The sequence below is a fragment of the Triticum aestivum genome, chromosome 6D (assembly GCF_018294505.1).
Source record: "Triticum aestivum cultivar Chinese Spring chromosome 6D, IWGSC CS RefSeq v2.1, whole genome shotgun sequence".
In the NCBI taxonomy this organism is placed as follows: domain Eukaryota; kingdom Viridiplantae; phylum Streptophyta; class Magnoliopsida; order Poales; family Poaceae; genus Triticum; species Triticum aestivum.
Window position 1 is genome coordinate 33,048,446 of NC_057811.1, and position 9,381 is coordinate 33,057,826.

The 9,381-nt window shown below is 42.7% G+C and overlaps 1 long non-coding RNA gene across 3 annotated transcripts; it reads right to left on the reverse strand.

Moving 5' to 3' along the window:
• Window positions 1–334: 334 nt before the first annotated feature.
• Window positions 335–3,140, reverse strand: LOC123143287 (uncharacterized). 3 transcript variants are annotated; one of them, XR_006470776.1, is made up of 7 exons: window positions 3,096–3,140; window positions 2,728–3,006; window positions 2,378–2,636; window positions 1,599–2,288; window positions 1,063–1,520; window positions 679–966; window positions 335–544 (listed from the first exon to the last, which is right to left on the reverse strand). It is a non-coding gene; the product is annotated as an uncharacterized lncRNA (long non-coding RNA). The 3 variants fall into 3 exon arrangements; XR_006470775.1 differs by having other exon boundaries at window positions 2,378–2,641; XR_006470777.1 differs by having other exon boundaries at window positions 2,378–2,651.
• Window positions 3,141–9,381: the final 6,241 nt, after the last annotated feature.

Below are 9,381 nucleotides of genomic sequence, written 5' to 3' on the forward strand. Positions count from 1 at the left end.
TGACATCCAGCCTTGATGCAGTTTCAGAATAGTCTGAATTGTAGCTATCTGCATTTGGACAAGATCCTTCTGATGCCATGTCTTGGGATTTTGTCCCCCCCTCACCCTGGCTTGCTGATTGATGAACCGACACCGATGTCGCTCCTCCGGCGGTCATGTGATTCCCTTCTACACTCCTTACAGAGCACGCCGCCTTACAAGATTTAGTTTTCCTGTTCGAACCACCCGCAACTCTGGTGTTCGAAACCTACCGCTCCGCAATGCCTAGGCCATCATTTGGTGCGCTAATTTCTGCTCCTCTCTCCCTCAGATCCACCAATCCATCCAACATGAATTTGTATGATTCTAGGTTTCTGTCACCCATTTTAACCACTTCCAGAGCAGTGATGTACAAAGCAGAATGTCTATAAATGGGTGCGTCCGGCGGCCCCATGTCCTGTTGATAATGTTTTAGATGATCTGGCAGATTGTCTCTCCCGTGTATGCTCCATCTCTTCAGGATGTGTCTGGGTGGAATCTCCTTAAGCCGGAGCACATTCATGACCTGTGAAGAACATATTATATCAGAAGGCTACATACGCATGACAGAAGAAACGTAAGTACGAGGTTTCCCTTTTTTATCATATATCAGAGGTGAGCCCAAACCCCCCCTACGCGTGGCATTGCAACCTCACTAACCTGTAGCGAGTGACAGCAAACCATCCCCATGTGCTCGAACAGGCCGCATATGCAGGAAAAATACCCCAGATTATCCGACACATTGACCTCGTAGCGGCATTTGAACCATTTCTCTCGCTTTTCAGCCTTCACGTGTGTCACTATGTATTTCTGTTTTGGTATGATCTCTTCTACATCATAGCTTCCGGATTCGTACAATAAACCCCCGAAAATCTCAAACATCTTCCTGGTGTACATCTTGCTAGCGTGCACTTCTAGTGGGGTGTTGACCTTCAAGACAGCTCCACTCTGCAAGAAAACAATAACAAGAGAGAAAAGTTATGTCAGTTAAATCCCCAGCAAGATTTTGGTACGGGTGCGGAGAGTCTGTGCAATACATCATACCAGCCTGGTTCATTTTTCCTGGAACCCCTCTTCTTGTTCACGGTCAAACTGCAGCTTGTTGTACTGCTTGACAAACAGATTCATTGAGCAAGAAGGTGGAACATACTGTTTCAACATGTGATTGGCACTCTCACTCCTCCCAGTGCTGGTTTGCCTCGCACGGAATTTCCCTGCAAAGTATGGCTTGGCCCATTTCTGCCTTGTCTCGTAAATTTGCGTCAGGTACGTGTTCTTAGTCAGTGAATACTTCTCAAGCAACGCTGCCCACCCGTCCTCAAACTCCTCTATAGTCAGCATTTCGTGAACCAATTTGTGGAATTCTGCCCTGAAATCAGATTTCTTGGTGTAATTAGACCCCAGGCTCTCTTTGGCCTTCTTCAGGATGTGCCACTTGCACCATCTGTGTGTTGCATCCGGATATACGTCCTCAATAGCGACTTCCATCGCCCTCGCTTGGTCTGCACAGAACGATACACAAGTTAATCATAGATCTGTACACAACTTGAAGTGGAGAACGCACATGCATTTTTTTTTACCTGTTAAAATGGTAATTGGTCTTTTCCCTCCCATCATCTTCACAAACTCATCAAAAATCCATTTGAAAGTGTCGACTGTCTCATCTCGCATGAGCACGCCAGCATACAACACACTTTGAAAGTGGTTGTTCATGCCAACAAAAATACCGAATGGCATATCGTATAGATTAGTCTTGTATGTGGTGTCAAACGTCACCACATCGCCAAAATGGTGGTATTGTTTTTTGCTACGTCCATTCGTCCACATGAGAGTACGTATTCTACTTTCATCATCTACCTGCACATTGTAATTGAACTCGCTGTCTTGGACTTTCATCTCTGAAAAAATTGCCATCGTCTTCCGTACATCGTCATCGGCCTACTCCCTGCTCAGCTTCCCACATAATGTCCTGAGGCACCTTTTGGTGAACGACACATTTTCAACCCTCCCAAAAAAGTTGCAAGAATACTGTAAACTTTGCTCAGGTTCACATTGTTCTCTCTAAGCTGAGATACTAGCTCTCTGGTATATTTGTCGATATGCCTATGTGAAGGGAAATGGAGCTTTTCAGCACATGTGTTTAACATCTGGTGATTGTGGCTTGACCGGAATTCGTTGATGTACCATCCATCGTCGTCTGTCCGCAAAAGTCTTATCATGGCTTGGCATTGACACCGTGATGATGTTGAATTCGGCTCTTTTGGCTTGCCCTGTTTTGTCACGGATATCAAAGATGGTAAGTGTCCAGGCCGAGCCTTATTACCACAAAGCACGAATCAACTAAATGGTGGTTACTCACCGAGCAGCAGCACACGAACTCCTGCATGCATCTCGTGCCTTTTACATTGGTTCTGCTCTTTGCATATCTAATGCCAAAACCTGTCTCCCAGGAATAAAGATTGTAAAAATCGTAGGCCTCTATTATAGAGTCGAACGTCAGTCCAACTGATGGTGTCACTACGGTGTCTGTTTTCCTTTCAGCAAATCCCGTGAGCGCTATTTCTAGGGCTGTCACCCTCTCAGCACTTGTTGCTCTCTCGTCTGGCATTGCTACCTTCCTGTCCTAAAACCAGCTACGAAAATGAGCGGGTGTATGATTAATCTAAGAGACTCGGAGGAAATTGATAGCTGCTGGTAGCAAGTAATTACCTTGTAACCCACCCAACTTTGTCATCAAGGGCCACATATCTATTCTCCATCCTCGAAGCCCTATTCTCATCTAGATCCGCGATGTCTGTTTCTGTCCTAACGTCGACAGAATCCAACAAATCCGCAAATCTGCCGCTAGGGTCGTCCTCGGTAACCTCTCGGAGGACACTCAGCTTCTTCGAATCGATGCCAAAAACAGCCGAATCAGGGTAATTAGAAATGCCCCACGATACTGCCGAGCACACAGATCCGTTGCTTTCCGCCACAAACGTAGACATGCTATGGAAGACAGGGGGATCTGTTAGAGGTCGTCTAGCACTATCTAGCTGCTAAACCAACGGGATTCATATGGATCCTCACGGACTAACCTGATTTTCTCTGTTTCTGCTGAAGCCATGGCGTCTGCCCCCCCCCCCCCCCCCCCCCTTGCGCCCCTAGGAGCGTGAGACTTCAAGAAGATGTACAGTGCTACAGCTCGACGGACGCGTTAGCCTGCGTGCTAAATGACGATGCACCCAACGCCAGGGCAATTATTACCCCACCGGCGCACCGGTGTCCCTGCTAATGGACAAAGGGTGTATTTGTATGAAAATAAATGCGCGCGGCCCACTTACGAGAGGGTATAGCCGGCGTATTCCCGTTCTGAAAAAATAAAACACTGTTCTGTATTTGCGCGTGGGGGGAGAGGCTAATTTAGCTGCGGATCACGACGCGCTGCGGACGCACCAGATAAAGACCTCGCGTGGGGGCATGTCCTCAAAATTCGCGTCGGTTTTGCAAGGAATAATATAGCATATATAGATTTAACTCTTCCTCAAGATAATGTATCGATGTAGTTACATGTGCATTCATTCAAGCTATTTTTATGCAGATTGTTTAGGACAAAAGATCGCTCGACAATAGACATTGTAGATTACCAAGATGCAGCATGGCAATGAACATTACTGAAAAAATTGACAGCCAAATAAATATAATTTAAATAATTTAAGATAGAGGATGTGTCTCAGCTCTATACATCCAGCAAAAGAGACCACGAGAGTATTATGCCAGAGGAAATTCAGGACATCATGGATCCAGATTCAGAGATATCAACCATCCAAATATTAGTGATCTAGAATATAGAAATGGTTGACGAACAACATGGCAAGCATATTACTCAGCCATTAAAGTGTTGCTATCGTTAGGGATATTGTTCAAAGATGAAACAACAATAAAAGTGCAGAGCGATTCGTGGCCGACATCTTGTTTTAGCTCAAATCGACTACTTTGTTGACTCTAATTAAGCATAACTTGATATGCTAGTTTTTTCTAGAACAACTTGATATGCTAGCTTACCCAAAACATAACATGTTTTGGGCAGCATCACGGGCTCCATCACATCTAAGGGTGGGGCGAGACAAAAAGAAAATCAGCTCATCGACCTAAAAGAGGAATGGGTCGCCTGCCGAGGCAAAGATCAGACCATCGTAATCTCGGTTTTACACGGGACAATAAAAGAAAAACAAGCTAGGGTTTAGGGTTAACCCAAGACTATGGAGACGAAGATGTATCCTATTATTCAGTTGCATGCATTGTACCTGATCAATGCTAATCTTCAACACAAGCTATGACACATTCTTCCTCAAGTTCCCCTACCATTTGCGGAGTATAGACAAATGACTCATATATGCCATTTGTCCAGTTACGGTAGTAGCTTTTTGGGCGTGAGTAGCCAAGGTATTGAATCTTCGAGTCACTCAAATGGTAGGCCACCACGTCAAACATATCAGCAGACAGATAGACAACTTCCTTGTAAGGATGAAATCCAAGAATCGCAAAGTTTACCCAATCGCTATCAGCAGCGAATCTAATTGTAAGAAAATCATCATTGTCAGAATCCCACTCAAATCTCTCTTTGGGTAGAGTTGTAGCAGCATCGACATCTTCATGACCAGTGTCAGGCACATCGTGTATCATCCAAGGTGTGTCCGTATTGCTAAAACAATTTCTTATGTGTTGGCCACAATGTGAAAGACCATCCTGATGCCTTAAAATCCACTCCATCTGTCCACTTGAATATTCAGCGAGGATCCACACCAGCAGTCGGGACGCCCCTTCAATTACTCCAAAGTACACCCCTTTTTTTGATATCCCTAGATAAGGTTTTACTTGTCTCTTCTCCTCATTGTATGTTGGTGCTTTAACGACTTGGTAAGTACCATTCGACAATGAAAGCCTGAAAAAAAATTAGGCCAGATGATATATCTTTATATAAACTTATAAAGTAAATAAAATTATATTCATTTAGAATTGTAGTGATCAGATAGCAAAATAACAAAAAGATATTTAATTTTACATCCACGGGAACTCATATAAAGCATTAACGAATTAAATATGTGGTTGGATGACTAACAGATGAAAATATGATTAATTATTGTCTCTAATTTTGGTACATGTCACGACAAGAAATTAGTGCATTATTTTCTCATAAAGGAATATCACCATATTATATATCCAATTGTCTTCTTTAATTTCTTTTTGAATGAAGTGCACAATTAACGTATTGGCATGCCTTTGGTAAACTTAGAATCTAAAGTTCGGATGGGTTTTCCAATGATATAGCATCGTTTGAAGTAAATAAGTGCATGTGCATTTGCAATTATGGTAATCAAATACTCTCTCCATTCCAGAATATAAGGTGTATTGATTTTTTTCAAAAGTAAAACATGTGCATGTTTGACCAAGTTTTTAGAGAAAAAAAATCAATATCTACAATATCAAATTTGTATCACTAGATCGATCATGATAGGTATTTTCATATTCTATTTCCTTTCTATTATAGATATTGATATTTTATTCTATAATCTTGGTTAAACAAACACAAGTTTGATTTGCACGGAAACCAATACACCTTATATTCTGGAATGGAGAGGGAGTAGAAAAATAAGGAAACATGTGCAGCTGACATGCACATCAAAGCATTAACTAATTAGTAAACTCTGGCTGGATGATTCTAACATATGAAAAATAGATGGGGGTTGTGTGCTTTACATAGGTGCCACAAACAAGAAATTAGTCCCTTTTTCTCACAATGAATATAATTGTATTATATGTACATCCGATATCTCGAAAATAGACAGGTGGACATGGATCCATGCGTACCCACAGAATAGTAAAACGGAAGAAATACTTGGAAGATTCAAAAAAATCTGAAACTTTTGGAGTATCAGACTTGGCTGATTCTATCATTTTTGTCCAGAATACCACGGATGTCATTTCTGTGTGAAACTTCATACACAGTTATACTGGTCGACTATGTGTGTGACAAAAATAATAATCAGATTTTACTATTTTTTTGAATTTACTATTCATAAGAGGTGCACGTGGAACCATGTTCATGAAATCCGTGTCCCGTCTATCTTCCTTAATATCTTTCTGAATACAGTACTCCCTCCGTCTAGGTGTGTAAGTCACCTTACGAAAACCAAATAATCCCAAAACACTTAGGCACGGTACATTAACTCCCTCCTCGTTTCTTGTTTTGTGACATATCAACCAATAAGAGATGTGGGCCATGCATGCTTTCAATGACTTGAGACTACCAAACATGACATGCAGTGGTTAGTTCATTGCATGCAATGCTATTAATTAGCAAAAAAACATTAAGTTTTCTTGTTTTCCTCTCCGCCTTGGTGCGGTGCACAACGTAAGATGACTTACACACCTAGAGGGAGGGAGTACCTAATTAGCTTGCTAACATGCCTTGATAAAATTAAAGTTAGTGCCAATTTTCCTAAATATTCTAAAACCGCCTGCCGTCACAGCCGTAGAGGAGGAAGATGGTTCAAAGGTTAGGGTGCAGGTTTGCGTTGGCTATTGATGCCGGAAAGATAGGGATTTAAAGGGATGATTGAGCGGTCATGGCGAAACGTGTGGCTCAGGCAAGCCGGAGAGGCATGGCAACACCGCTAGTCGCTAGACCTAGGTGGCGCCAGACGGTTCGGCTTCGATTGTAGGGTGACGGAGGAAGACTATGAGAGGAAGAAGATGAACAGTGTGCCCGAGATAGAGGCAGAAGATGATGCTCAACTGAATTTACAGAAAAACTGTCGAAAACAGTCGCCTGATGTTTAGGCGGTCTCATAGCTAATTTGCTTTTTATGTGTAAGAAAAATCAACCACAATACAAAATAATACATACTTCCATTAAAGAACAGATTCATAGGCATGAATTCGGAAGAAAGAACATGCAAACAAATAGATTAGTGCATATACATATTACATACCTCAAAACAAAAGAACCTCGGCAATGCACGTAAAGCACTCCCTGCTGGTACACTCCATAGCGCAGCATGTCTCGAACTGTTCCCACCGGCTGACCTTGGCGGACAAAATTCCTCTCCTCTCCGATGAGAACACATTCATCGTCCATGGAGTCGGTGGCCATTCTGATTCCATCAAGCGACGCGTGTCATCATCCTCGTCCACATATGGCGGGCCAAGAGACAGTGGCTTCTCATTACTGCATTTTTCGTCGGCTCTCCTTACTGGCTTCTCGGGCTCAGGCACGGCAGGGATCACGAACACCTCGTAGTGGGGCGACAAGGCTGGATCAAAGGTAATATATATACCGCCCACCGGCCGCCAGGGCCAAGGAATGACTGTCCACCGCCGTGTCACGGGGTTGCACACACAGAGCTCGTCGGTTTCCATGTCGCAGAGGACGAGGCCGTTGTTGTGGTCGATGACCGACCACCAAAAGCGCCTGTGGTTGTCGCTGGGCAGGAAGTCAAACATGGCATCGATCATGGAGCTGGAGGAGGGGCGGGCGAAGAGGTGCGGCCGCTCGTGGTCGATGTAGTTCATGAAGAGGTCGTGCACCTTGTGCGTGCTGAGAAACCTCTGGCCTATATCGGGCGCCGGCCACGACGCTTTGCCGGCTGCGCACGGTGGCCGGGCCGCGGCGAGGGCGCCCCTCCACGCGGGCAAGCGTCGGAGGACGTGCGCGGCGTTCCTCAACATGGCGGCGGTGGGTGGATGCATACGGGTGCGGTGGCGCCTTTAGATTAGGCTTGCACCGGTGGTGAGCGGCGGCCCGTGGCTGCGTGCGCCGTAACCGATGGATGGGGGAGCTCCTATTTGTCGCCCGCCAGCGGCAAATTGCGGAGCCTTCGCTGAAGGCGGAGCAAATGGGCTGGCCCATTAGGAGGTAAACGATCTCCAGGCAAGTAAAATAATAACCAAAAAATTATGCACCAACGAGAATTCAAACTCTCAACCTACCTCTAGTGAACGAGTCCTACTAACAAATACAGCTAGCGATTTCTGGTGATAAACTTCAGGCGTGACACAATAAGTATCTTAATCTTTTGAATTTTTTAAGAAAAACATACACTGAACATTTGTGATATCCATTGAACATTTTAAATAATACACGATGAACATTTTTTAATATACGATGAACATTTTGAAAAATATAAATATATGTGCTAAACAATTGTCGAATACGCATTGAACATTTAGTAAAAAAACGATGAACAATTTCATAATATACGATGAACATTTTTGTAATATACGATGAACATTTTTATATGCAAAGTTGAACAATTTTCATAATATAAAATGAACATTTTCCTTAATACAATGAACATTTTTGTAATACCTGTAAACATTTTATATAATATGCAAATAAAGAGAAGAAAACAGAAACAAAAAATAAAAATAACGTAAAAAAAGAACCAAACCAGAAAAATAAAAAAAACGGAACAAAACAACAGAAAACCGAACAAACAGTGAAAAACAGGAAGCAAAAAAACTGCTGTAGAAAAACGAAAAAAAAAATCGGCAGAAACATCGAAGTAAACAAACAGCGAAGAAAAAAGGCACAGGAATCCTTACATGGGCTGGCCCAAGTGGGGAGTCGCTTAAGCGAAGCCGCAGCTCCTGGACGCACACGCGCGTCATATAGGATTTGCCGATGGATGGATGGATGGATGAGCCGAGTGCAAAATATTGGGCCGGCTGTTTGCACGGCTTGCATGCACACGAGTCCATTTTTGGCGCTTTAAGCACCAAGTTGCCGGTAGACCGCTCGTGGGCCGCGGTCCAGTCGCTAGGTCCCTAGGATACGTTGCCTGGTGTTTTTTTGTCGCTCGCCGGTAGGATCGTTCCGGTCGCTTGCTAGCTACCGTTGCTCTTATTTTTTTTCCATGCTCGCTGCTGTGAAATGTGAAATAAAAAACATCGGTCTGTTGACTCAGAAATACAAACAAACAGCAGCTACTGATTTCGAAAAAAAAAGATTTTAGGATTTTATATAGGCAAAAAAAATTGTACAGTTGGAATTTTCAAGAAAAATCGTGAATTTCGGGGAAAAAATCATTTTTTAAAAGTTTAATGAAATTGTAAAAATCTTTACAAATTAAAAAATGCTCACACATTTGAAAAAAGTTCAAGAAATTGAAATTGGATGCAATTTTCAAAAATGTTTGCAGATTTGGTTTTGTAAAAAGTAGGTAGGATTTGAAAAAGATTGCGAATTTGAAAAAAAAGTCATAAGTTTGAAAAAAATTGTGAATTTGAAAATCTTTATGGATTTCTAAAGAGGTATCTAGATTTGGAAAAAAAACTTTCATTTGAAAACATTCATGGATTTGAAAAGGTACAAACTTTAGA